The sequence below is a fragment of the Sinohyriopsis cumingii genome, unplaced genomic scaffold (genome assembly GCF_028554795.1).
Source record: "Sinohyriopsis cumingii isolate HCF-2022 unplaced genomic scaffold, ASM2855479v2 utg001870l, whole genome shotgun sequence".
NCBI classification, from domain to species: Eukaryota; Metazoa; Mollusca; class Bivalvia; order Unionida; family Unionidae; genus Sinohyriopsis; species Sinohyriopsis cumingii.
In genome coordinates, this window is record NW_028316076.1 from 962105 (window position 1) to 972500 (window position 10396).

The following is a 10396-nucleotide window of genomic DNA, read 5'->3' on the forward strand; positions in this document are numbered from 1 at the left end:
CGATTTTTTCATGAATTCAAAGTGTTATAGTTAATTTGAAATCTGTTAAACAAGTTAAAAAATGTGTTAAAATTTATTTGTAGACCTTTTAATTTCCATAATTCTATTTTTAGCATAAAAGCCAGCCGTATAAAATATTGTTAGTTTGTGGGCGGGGGGTACAATTTTATTAGTGGGGTCACTGAAAGTTTGACAGTTGTTGACAAGGGGGGGGGGGGAATTGCCTAAAAATTGTTGACATAATTAATGGACGTCCCCGATGCGAATAACTTGTTTGTTTTTCTCGGCAAGCGGCGGCATCACCTGAAATGATGTTGGACTTCAAATCGATGAATGATGAGATCCGACGAAACAGTCTGCTCAACTGTAAGACAGTACCCACTTCCCAATTACACGCATTATTGTTATTCCAAGCCAAGGACGGGTCCGGATCCTGTCATAGGATCAGCTGTAGAGAGCAAGACATCTTCATCCAACTGCATTGGCACTAAATAACCTACTTGCGTCAGGTGTATCAAAACAAACCAAACCAAGCCAGATCAAAGTCAAATATATTAATGTAATTTTTCCAACTGATTTACTTTCCAGTAGCCTAAGTGTGCATTTAACATTGCATTTTTAAATTGTTCGTTTTAATCTTTTTTAATTATCCTGCTTACTGATAGCTCTCGTGAATATTACCATTTTGAATACAATAGCTTTTGCTGTTGGAAATACTTCATGAAAACCTGCTAGCGAATCAAGTAATGCATTTTCATTTTTTAACATTCTAAGACTTAAGTCTGCTACTTTATTAGTTAATCTGTTTCTTTTCTTCTCTTTTCCGCTAATTATGTTATAGTTCTTTTGAATATGGAATGTTGTGTTGTGAATTTAACGTGCAAACATGCAATCGGTAGGTTTCTACTGTTGGCAATGATGGTATTGTTCTCTTGACAGGCTATGTTGTGTTGTTGATGGTATCTGCCTGTAAACCGGGTGTCGATTGTTAAGAATCATGCTATAAGTCTTGTCACATTTGTTTGTTGTTGTTTTTCTCTATCTTGTTTCTTCCAGATCTGGAGACTATTATTGATAACAGTTGTAGTTTTCTTCAAGTATGTAATGTTGGTACCATATCTTGGACAACTTTTTTTAATATCGTCATCGTTTGCTAAGGATCACCCATCCAAAACTCTTTCGTAACTGTACCAGCTGAGATTGCAAAGTACCATACTATTTCTGACAAATTTGTATTAAAACATTCTCTCTCTCTCTCTCTCTCTCTCTCTCTCTGTATAATGTTTAAATAACAAGCGGTAGCGCCATCTGAACTGTTATTGGACTTCAAATAGATCAATAATGTGATCCGACGAAACAGTAAATGTAAAACAGTACCCAATGTTGTAATGTAATCTTACAAACAAGCAAGCAGTAGGTATCTACTGCAGAGAATGATATTACAGTTATCTTGAACAAGCTACGTTATGTTTTGAATGGAAACAAATACATTTATTTGTTTTTGTTTTTCTCTATTCTTCCAAATCTGGAGACTATCACTCATAGCAGTTGTGTCGTCCTTCAAGTATGTAATGTTGGTACCATATAAAAACAGAAGGCACTTTATCTTTGAGAATGAACAAGTAAAAAGAAGCAGTAGGAATAACATGATCTATATATAAATCGTCAAAATTCAAACATGGAAGCTTTGCAAAGTTTATCCATCTGGGGTTGAAGTTGAAATAGGAACTCAGATTATATTCATCGTTCCATCTGATTTGATGTTTTATTTCAACGTTTGCAAAATGTTGGCTCTCTTTAAGTGAATCACACTAAGCTTTTCGTTCTGGTATATGTCATGACTGTCATCTTCGCAGTATTGTTTCCAGCATTCTCTTGTTACGTTTTAAATTAGTCTTTATTTTGTTTTCTCTAATGTTTCGCACAAAATGGAACAAAAACGTATTATTTTACATCAAAGACAAGAAGAAATCAATGAATGTTTAAGATATCTGTTTAGAATCTCAAAATGTACACGAGAAACGTCTCATGAGAATGGCTGCAAAAATGGTGTTAACGAAGAAAAACAACTCTAAAGATATTGACACTTCAAGTAATAATTATACAGTATACATAACAAATGCAACTCTATATTTGTATGATGTAACAACCAGAGAACTATACACGCATCTGCTGAATATGATACAGTTTGCGGGATTTTGAAACATCAATATTCAGTTTTCTTGATCAGAGCAATAGCACCAACAAATAAACAATATCGTGAAAAAATAAACTAACGATAATTATTATACATTTTTCATGGTATTTCTTACCTTGTTAATAGTCTTTAAAAACCATTACAAAGAGCCACCAAAAACGGGCTGTAAATCATTAAAGACGAGTACTGAGAAGTACTGAATTCCAACGTATGCCTGAAACATACGTTTGTAAATATGATAAATATCTTTAAGGGACCATGTTGATTGAACAGCCTAAGTAACAGACGATACACATTTGACAGCAGAGCATGGACACACTGCAACAGTAAGAAAAGGAATAAACAATAACCGTCTTACTGCCTATTAAAGTCATCTAAACTAATACCGGATGCAGCTATTAAACAGCTATCGATAGTTTAATATGTAAAACGTAAAATGATTACAATATCTTACAAAAGGAGAAAACACATAGAAGATGGAAGAGCTATTAAACGCATGCGTAGTGAGAGAGCTAAAACATAGTCATTGTTTTGTAACTCTGTCCGCCATTTAGATCAACGATTGGTTGAAATTTCCGTATCCAATCTGTTAATGCTAGTATGATGACCTCTGGCAATGAGTTGTAAACTTGACGCATCTCTCTTTGACAAATTATTCATTGGTTTTCTTTAATATTTTGGGGTCATTTGTTCCAACTCCCTATCAAACAAACATTTTCTAGTATTCTCTTTGTCGGTTGCATTGCAATACTTATCTTCAATTAATTAATTTTACACCGTTCATTTGTGTATGATTTTCGCTACCTAATAAAAAAAAGTCACTAATATAAGACTACTCGTATGTTTATATACACATCCTTTTTAATTTGGTTCCTCTTATTTCATCTCTTCTATTTTCTCCTTTCTTATGCTAATATCATTTATGGCTGTTTTATTCTATATCAGACTAGATTTACAATCGCCGAAGTAGCAGAGTAGTTGCACGTAAGATGGATGATGACTGCCATTCACTATCTTCAGTGGTACTTGAATATTTTCAAGGTTAAAGCTCTCATTATAAAATCACATCAATTAGCTGAAATTGGTGGATGTCAATTTTCAGTATCTGATAGTTGTTGCCTAAGTATCAAACGTGGACTGGAGTGACGCTTGACAGCCGAAAGTGCTTGATGGGTACCCGGGTACAATCAATGGTTTTAAACAGTATTTTTCAAACCTTTTTGTCTTGCGGCACACAAAAACATCTAAAACATTTCACGGCACACTTGAAAACATCTTTAAAAACATTTGGTGAAGAACTTATTTATTTTTACATATATATTTAATTTTAAATTTAATATGAAGGATATGTCTGCTTTCGAGAGCAAACCAGACCGAAGCGAGGCAGATAACAAACAAACGCGCATTTTATCGTCGATTTTAAGAAGTCTCTCTCCCTCTTTCGATCTGATTTCAGTCAATGCTGAAAATCCAAACTCACAAAACCACGAAGACACAAATGGCAGAATTACTTTGATTGCTTCTGAACTGATTGCAGGATATGACTTCTTGATTGAGTCCAGAACTCATCCAGGCTCTTTTCGGGATATGTTGACTGAAAAAAAAAATTCGTTATTTAAATCAATGAGCTGTTCTTCTTCTTCGGTTGTAAGATTTGTTGTTTCGTTGTTTCCGAATGGATTGATCACCCATCCATATTCATCGCTTGCATGTGATGGGAAGTAATGCTGCAGTGGCGATTGTAGGTCTCTCAGTGTGGCCAGAATTTCGGGATGATTTTCTTGTTTGAATGAGATTCGTTGACAGTAGGAAAGCAGTTGAGGACTCCTTTCGAGACCTAACTTTGCCACAGCGACAACTTTTCATCAAATGATTTCAATTTTGATGTTGCAGTGATGATGTTTTCCGATGGTCCCTGAAGACTTAAATTCAGCGAATTTAATTTGTCGAATAAATCGGAGAGAAATTGAACCTTCAGCCACCAGATTTCGTCATTAGGAGAGAATCCAAAGTCTGTTTTTTTATACCTCCAAGAACGAAATTACTTCAATCTTGAGATGGACGAGACGCTTTAACACTTTTCTCCTTGGAAGCCAACGAAAGTCAGTATGGTACAGCAGGCATTTGTAGTCTGAATCCATCGCTTCACAGAGTTGAGAGAAAAGTCGAGATTGAAGCGGTCGAGATTTGATGAAGATTGCAACTTGAATAACTTGGTTCAGAACAGACTCCAAATCTTTCGGCAAAGATTTTGAGGCGAAAGCTTATCTGTGGATCATGCAGTGAACAACTAACACGTTTGGATTTTCTTGGCGCACGAGAGTGACGAATCCCTTCTTTCTTTCCTGCATTGAAGGACATCCATCGCTGCAAACGCTGACACAGTTTTTCCACTGTAGGCTGAAGAGCAAAATGTTTTCATTCACCAAATAGAAAATGTTTTCGCCTCTCGTCGTAATATCCAAATCTTTGCAAAATAAGTACTCGTTCACACATTGTCCATCATTTATGAATCGAATAAAATCCGGCAGCTGAGCTTTGCCACTAACGTCTGTAGATTCATCAACCTGATGAGACCACAGCAGAGACAATTCATCGTCAGGTGCTTCGAAGAGTTCGCAGATTTGATCCTTTAAATCTGACGAAAAGTCTTCAAATCTGCGCGAAATCGTGTCATTTGACAAAGGAACTTTCTTTACTTTTTCAACGGCATCGGTTCCAAGCATAGTTTCAACGACAATTGCTAAATGCTGGCGCAATCCCTGATTCGGCCTCTGTATGCTCTTTCTTGCGTGTTGCCAACAACTGACCTACCTTATAACTTGCAATCAATCCCTTTTTGGGCAGTTTCATGTAGTTTGTAAGTTTCTTAGCTTTTTTATTTTGTTGAGCCACGAGATTTTCGAAATATTACTTTAGTTTGTCCTCTACAGCTGGGTGTTTTGTTTCCAAGTGTCTCTTCAATTTGCTGGGAACAAGCGCCTCGTTCGACAAAACTGCGCTGCAGATCAGACAGAATGGCAATTAAGCAAGCGGTGAAACCATACTCGATGTAATCTTCTTTGTACTTTCGCTCGCTTCCTTGCATTTCATTTAACAGTTTCTCTTTCAGAGTTTCAGACTTGATTAAGTATTTCTCCATGGCTAAACAATGAACAAACTTTATTAATAAGCATCAAAGTTGGAATGGAACGGTCTGATTTGTTACGTCGTGTATCTATTATTTTAGTGTGGAAAATTCGAGAACATTGTATAATGGGCTGCATGTATTTATTATTAGACTATTATTATAATTAGAACGATCGAGTTCTCCCGAGATCTCGCACAAGTCTCGCGTTACGAAAGAAACCAATGAATGGCAGACTGACATATATTGCGTTTTTATATTTGTTTCTTTTTTAACTTTTGCGACATTGATTTACCATTTAAGTTTTCGATGTGTTCAAGGTTTCAAAACGCTATCAATTTTAAATATTTTTCAAAACTCCCACGGCTCACCTGCAAATCTCTCTCGGCACACTAGTGTGCCGCGGCACACAGAATGAGAATCACTGGTTTCAAATCTGATGTGTCTGTACATTGCCAACGGATGTCACCAACAGGTTGTGAGGAGTCAGTGGTCATTGAGTGTTGTGTTTGACTCCGATTATATCATAGAACTAACAAATGTGTGTATAAAAGTTTGCGATGAGAGAGTGGTACGAAATTACATTTTTGCTTTTTCAAGTCTGATGATTCAAAACCACAATTATCTCAGGATGATTTGACCAAAAGTACATCAGATTGAATGGAGAGTTAGGTTAAGAAAAAAGTCATTCTAATGTTTTCCGCTGCATTTTGTCTACAAGGTAGTCCATTTGTAACTTCTGTATTGCAGCATCTAATACATTTTGTGTAATAATTCTGGTCGATGAGTTGTAGAGACAATCTTAGCAAATTCTGATCCAGTGTTCCTAAACAGCGCATATCTTACGGATTATAATGCTCGATTAAGGGGAGGACTTTAGTGAATTTCAGGTAATGGACAAAGGCCGTTATTTTCTCAGTTGCAATCAGTGCTATTTTTGTTAAAAACAATCACAAAAATGCACATTTAGTCGATATTACATATCACCAGTTCTATTCGGGGTGACTGAAAAACATCCAGTTTGTCGCGCATCGCTGATAGGATTTCGTTCTTGGTCCCAGACTGCGCAATTCTCCATTAGATTTGTGTATAATCAAAATATCATAGAGACAAAATAAACACATATTTGTGTTTCTTTCATTAACGAGTGAATGTTTTCACCAATGGAAATTTGCCTTTGGTAGGAGTTAGCAAGATTTTTTTTTTATTTCTGAATTTCCTTAACCAGTGAATAAAAACAATAAAAGCACTGCGTATACTTTTTTTAACATTGGAACAAGGTTTACATTTCGGACCCTTAAATGAATTAATCATTCCTATTTGCGATTAGAGCACAACATCCAACTATTTCGGTCACTTCAAAAAACCGAGTTGTATATGTCTTTGAAATTCACTCTTTAGGTTTAGCACACACACACACACACACACACACACACACACACACATATATATATATATATATATATATATATATATATATATATATATATATATATATATATATATATATATATATATATATTTCTGTGTGTGTGTGTGTGTGTGTGTGTCTGTGTGTGTGTGTGTGAAAGTTTGCAAATCACTATGAAAATTAATAAAAGAGCGGCCTTTAAAGTTAGTCTACATTTCCGTCTGGGTTTCTTGATCTAGAACGTATGAGAAAGAGAGAGAGCATAAAGATTTATCAGTTCGTTTGTGAAAATGAAATATCAAAAGATGACATTTTATCACGGCTTTTAACTCGCAGAACATAGTACAGGGATTGCATTTCACTTAATACGAACAGTAATGAACTTTTTATTTCGCTACATATTTCCACAATTGTGTGCATGTAACCTGAAAAAGAAACAAAAAGAGTCAATACCATCACAGAAAATATTAAACGTTAATTTTGTTGGTTTAGAGATTGAGAGTGATATTGAACAACTTGCCTAATGGCAAGACCTCTGATCATTTTTCATTTACCTCTATAACTATTTGTGTGGGACTCTGAAGAATTTGTATCTATTTGCCGTATGCATCAAATACTATTTTTGATGTAAGTCATATGCACCATGTTTCTTCAAAATCAGAAAATGTCTAATTATTGCAAATACCTGATTGGCAATCTGAAAAGCAATGTTGATCTATCCCATTTTTCTCTTTCACTCCATCCTTCTTACATTGACACAATATGTATGTACCTGTAAAGGTTATCCATCGAAATATACTGTGGTTTATTTATTGTCTTTAGATTAACTTGTACAAATTGATGGAATTCTTCCAAGACTATGCTTTAAAATTATATAACATTCTTTTCCTGAAATTCATGCTTAAACTAACATTAGGCCATGTATTTTACTATATAAAATCACTAAACACAATTAGACATCAGGCGTGTACATATATGGTTATTCTGGCAAATAATGAACTCCACATGCAAATTACAGGAGTTTAAAAGACGAAAGGCAACACTAGGAGGACAACATTAGGTTTCTTCTTCTAAGTCATCATAAACAGCTGTCCCTGTACATTGAAGCTTACTCCATAGGAATGAAGAGAGTTGTCACTGGGCTCCATATAGTGTAAGCAGTTGTCGGCCTTCCTAACCATTTGTAACACAATGGCAAGAACTAGTAGTACAATATTAAATTTCATCTGTTAGTGTATCATCACTGCAGCTGTCACTGCAAATTGAAGTTTTATTGCCAGATGACAAACTTGAATGCTATCGTCTATTGCACTTGATTTTAGCTATAAATAATTTAATCTATATGATTGACATCGGCTTGTACATGAGGAGTTGCACTAAATAAAACCCTGACCGCCACACGTAGATCTCATTTGCACGGCACTCTCTGGCCAGTAGAAATGTCTCTATCCACCAAAAGCTGTTGCACATACAGGTCCAAATGGTTCCTACAGTATTTTAAACTCCAAATACTTGCTCGAACTCCAAAACGACACATATCGTTTGTAGTTGTGGTTAATAATCACACCCATTATATTTCATGGATCCTACTGTTAACCATTGGTATAGTTACAGTAACGTTATTTCTCTGATTACCAGCTACATTTTCAATACGGTTACGCCTTGCCATCGTTCGGTTTGATTGACAGTATATGATGACCAATCACAACTCACTGTATTTGTCATAAGTCTGCTTAAATTTACAGTGACTGCTTTAATGATGATAACGTGATATCATGCTGCCCGTTTTCTTATAAAATATATATAATATAAACTTGCAAATGCAGTTCATTATTTCTCAGGAAAAACCGTTTTAGGGTTTCGGTACAGAAATCAGGCGTGATTATCGTGGAACGTTTACAATCACTGTGTATTTTTTAGGATATGCGTGTGTGTGTGTGTGTGTGTGTGTGTGTGTGTGTGTGTGTGATTTTGGATATTTAACGTAGCTTTAACAATTTTTCAGTCATATCGCTACAATGTCTGCGGTGTGGCAGTTTATAGTGATGTCTAGAACTGGGGCATCATGCCGCATACAAGTAGAATGATGTCCCACCCAGTCACATTATCCTGACACCAGGCCGACCAGTCCTAACACTAACCTCTTAATGCTAAGCGCCAAGTGAGACAGCTGTTAGTACCACTTTTATAAGTCTTTTGGTTTGACTCGGGCCGGGGATCGAACCAACGGCCTCCCGCATCCGAGGTGGACGCTCTAACCCAGTGGTTCCCAAGCTTTTCAAGTAGAGGGCCATATCTACTATTTTCGGTAATTAAGCGGGCCACAACGTTATAAAATTATAAATGTGTATCAATGTTTATAAAATTATAAAAGTCGTGTAATATCATCCTTAAATGTATTAACTTTCGGCAACCAAATTCTAAAACTTTAAAAGCAGTCAGTGTCAGTCCTACACTACATTCATTTTTGGTTTTAAATCAAATGTTTATTGAACAATTTTAAATCAGTTTCGAAAACCGATATCAATATAATTATTTTACAATTGTAACTGTTCTTCACAACCAGTTACTGAAGTTCAAGGCTGGGAAAAGGGAATTTCAAAACGTTTCGTTCGCTAACTCAACGGGCACATTCCATAATTATATCCGAACACAACAACCACGCGCAGGGTAAATTATCGAACGCCGACGGAGCTCCGAGTGCTCGACCAAAATGACAGACTTCTTAGACTTAGAAATAACATTCTAGACTCTAGAATACTGTAGATCACGCATTATTGCAACTTTCGTCTAGTTATTATTTATTTATTTGAACGTCAATACATTTTTGAAATTATTAAAATACATTATAGTAAACATAGAGTCCTCGCGGGCCACTTTCTGAGAGCTAATGGGCCACAAGTTGCCCGCGGGCCGTGGTTTGGGAACCTCTGCTCTAACCACTAGGCCACCGGAGCGGTTGAAAGCAAGATGTAAAATAGAAACATCAGATAACATGGATTCATGAAGAAACCTGGAGTATGAAGCGTTAGAAACTGTTCAAAGCTATTTTGATTTATTGTTGTCAACGACACATCTAGAAGGCAGACAAGACGTTCCATTTCGTTGTTTGATCTTGAGTCAGACTTTAATTTCATTCAATCAGATTTTTGGTTGGTAGTCTTAAGTTTAAGGATCAGATTTATGGCCTAATGGATATCCAAACTATTAAGTCTAAGCTTACGGCCTAATGGAAATCAAGGTCTGGAAGTCTGATGGATATCCAGGAAAACGAAATACAGGCAAGGTAAAGACTTCATGTAGTTTCGCTGTTTTGTATCTGCCATTGTGGTTTCATACTATCTGAGTCACAATACATTTCATAATTTTGTTTTCCGTGAAGAATGGGTGAAATATACTCTGTAGTGGTAAATTAGTAACCTTGAAACTCCCATGGTAGTAAATTTGTTCTCCTGAAAATCTCTTTATTCTTCCCAGTATAATGGAGAAGTAATTTAAACCTGATAAATGTCGAGAATATCTTTGTGGATAGAAAAAATGAAGATTGTAGGTTGAATAGAAAACATGATGATTGTAAGTTGAATAGAAAACATGATGAATGTAGGTTGAAAAGAAAACATGATGATTGTAGGTTGAATAGAAAACATGATGATTGTAGGTT

General features: G+C 35.8%; 1 long non-coding RNA gene across 1 annotated transcript in view; it reads right to left on the reverse strand.

The window, feature by feature from the left end:
• Nucleotides 1–7041: 7041 nt before the first annotated feature.
• The window catches only part of LOC149771406 (uncharacterized), a 10139-nt gene continuing 6784 nt past the window's right edge, over nt 7042–10396 (reverse strand). Inside the window, exon 4 of the long non-coding RNA XR_016418298.1 lies at nt 7042–7160. This is a non-coding gene — a long non-coding RNA (uncharacterized LOC149771406). The remainder of the gene's footprint in view (nt 7161–10396) is intronic.